Here is a 2,500-nt window from a genome sequence, read left to right as displayed (position 1 = left end):
TCGGGTGGAACCCCTGCCTCCGTTCTTCCCCTCGGGGGAGACGGGGAAGAAACGTGCCCCTGGAGTCCTGGAAGCGAGTGTCCGGCGCGCTCCGGGCGCCCTCGAGACGGAAGCCGGGTCGCGGTGCGATTCTCTCATAGGTCTCCCCGTTGGCGCGGAAGCGGGAGACATCCGACACAGAGAAACGCCGAGCCCGCTCCGAGGGGACAAAGTCAGAAGGAGCGATCCGCCCTCCCAGAGCCCTCCTGCGGACGAGGACTCTGGATCTGCCCCCCTTCTGACGACCGTCGCCCTCAGAGGACAGGAACCCACGTGGGGAGGGTCCGTTCGGGCTCGGGCGACCCAGGAAACGCGTCTCGGACTCGGGACGGACAACCGGCAAAAGTCCCCCTGGAGCCGCGGAAGCCTGGTCTCGGCGCGAGTGCGAACTTCCATGCAAAAGGGGGGTACTCGCCAAACCGCCTACCCGAGTCGAGGAACCACGAAAACAACGGATTTTGGTCGGGGCCGAGAGGTACCTCTCTCTCCTATATCCTGCAGCTGGTGTGCAAAACTGGGTATTTGCATGGTGAGACACCGACCCCCACTTTAAGGGAACAAAGTCAAAAAGTGTCCGACCTCCTGGAGCCGTGCGGCGGATCCGGCGGCCAGAAATTTCCTCATTCCGGTTCTATTTTTTTTTTTTTCGAATTTGCGAAATTTGGAGGCCAGGCGGCGTAGCTGGGACCTGGACTAGCTCGAAACACCCTGAACCGGTGAGCGGAATCGATTTCCCAAAGTTCTACGGCTCCCGGAAGCCAAAAACAGCTCGCCGGAAAATTTCAAAGTCCCAAGGACTCTTTCTTGAAAATCAATCCGGGGGCCATGGAAGTGTCCTCGGTACAACCTCAGAGCTTTCCCCCGCCTGGAAGTCTGACAGCGGTCTGACGTTTTTCAAAGTTTTGAGCTCTCTGTTTGTTCTCAAAGTCACAAAATCGCTTTTTTTCAGTTTTCCACCCAGCAGACCCAAACTTCACCCCCACTTAGGTCACTGTCTAGGGGCGCCTTACGACATATTGACGCCCCTTTAGGGTGGAAGTAGGGGAAATGGGTGATTTTTACACAAAATCGGAAATTTCTCAAAATTTTTCTAAGTGTCAAGGACTCTTCCAGAAAATCTCCCCCAGGCTCCTGGAAGCGTCCCCGGTACACCTCTGGCGGCTGCCCCCGCCTGGAAGTCCGACACACGCCTGAAATTTTCAAAGTATGAAAATACGCATTTTCATCCAAAAATTCAACTTTCCCCCCGTGCACCGCAAACTTCACCCCCACTTAGGTCACTGCCTTGGGGTGCCTTACAACATATTGACGCCCCCCTGGGGTGGAAGTAGGGGAAATGTGACATTTTTCACAAAATCGAGATTTTCTCAAAATTTTTCTAAGTGTCAAGGACTCTTCCAGAAAATCTCCCCCAGGCTCCTGGAAGCGTCCCCGGTACACCTCTGGCGGCTGCCCCCGCCTGGAAGTCCGACACACGCCTGAAATTTTCAAAGTATGAAAATACGCATTTTCATCCAAAAATTCAACTTTCCCCCCGTGCACCGCAAACTTCACCCCCACTTAGGTCACTGCCTTGGGGTGCCTTACAACATATTGACGCCCCCCTGGGGTGGAAGTAGGGGAAATGTGACATTTTTCACAAAATCGAGATTTTCTCAAAATTTTTCTAAGTGTCAAGGACTCTTCCAGAAAATCTCCCCCAGGCTCCTGGAAGCGTCCCCGGTACACCTCTGGCGGCTGCCCCCGCCTGGAAGTCCGACACACGCCTGAAATTTTCAAAGTATGAAAATACGCATTTTCATCCAAAAATTCAACTTTCCCCCCGTGCACCGCAAACTTCACCCCCACTTAGGTCACTGCCTTGGGGTGCCTTACAACATATTGACGCCCCCCTGGGGTGGAAGTAGGGGAAATGTGACATTTTTCACAAAATCGAGATTTTCTCAAAATTTTTCTAAGTGTCAAGGACTCTTCCAGAAAATCTCCCCCAGGCTCCTGGAAGCGTCCCCGGTACACCTCTGGCGGCTGCCCCCGCCTGGAAGTCCGACACACGCCTGAAATTTTCAAAGTATGAAAATACGCATTTTCATCCAAAAATTCAACTTTCCCCCCGTGCACCGCAAACTTCACCCCCACTTAGGTCACTGCCTTGGGGTGCCTTACAACATATTGACGCCCCCCTGGGGTGGAAGTAGGGGAAATGTGACATTTTTTCACAAAATCGAGATTTTCTCAAAATATTTCTAAGTCCCAAGGACACTTTCAGAAAATCTTCCCCAGGCTCCTGGAAGCGTCCCCGGTACGCCTCCGGCGGCTGCCCCCGCCTGGAAGTCTGACACACGCCTGAAATTTTCAAAGTATGAAAATACGCATTTTCATCCAAAAATTCGACTTTCCGCCCGTGCACCGCAAAATTCACCCTCATTTAGGTCACTGCCCTGGGGTGCTTTACAACATATTG

This window comes from Ranitomeya variabilis, unplaced genomic scaffold (assembly GCF_051348905.1).
Source record: "Ranitomeya variabilis isolate aRanVar5 unplaced genomic scaffold, aRanVar5.hap1 Scaffold_248, whole genome shotgun sequence".
Taxonomy (NCBI): Eukaryota; Metazoa; Chordata; class Amphibia; order Anura; family Dendrobatidae; genus Ranitomeya; species Ranitomeya variabilis.
The sequence above is the reverse complement of the archived record's forward strand: the minus strand, read 5'-3'. Positions refer to the sequence as shown.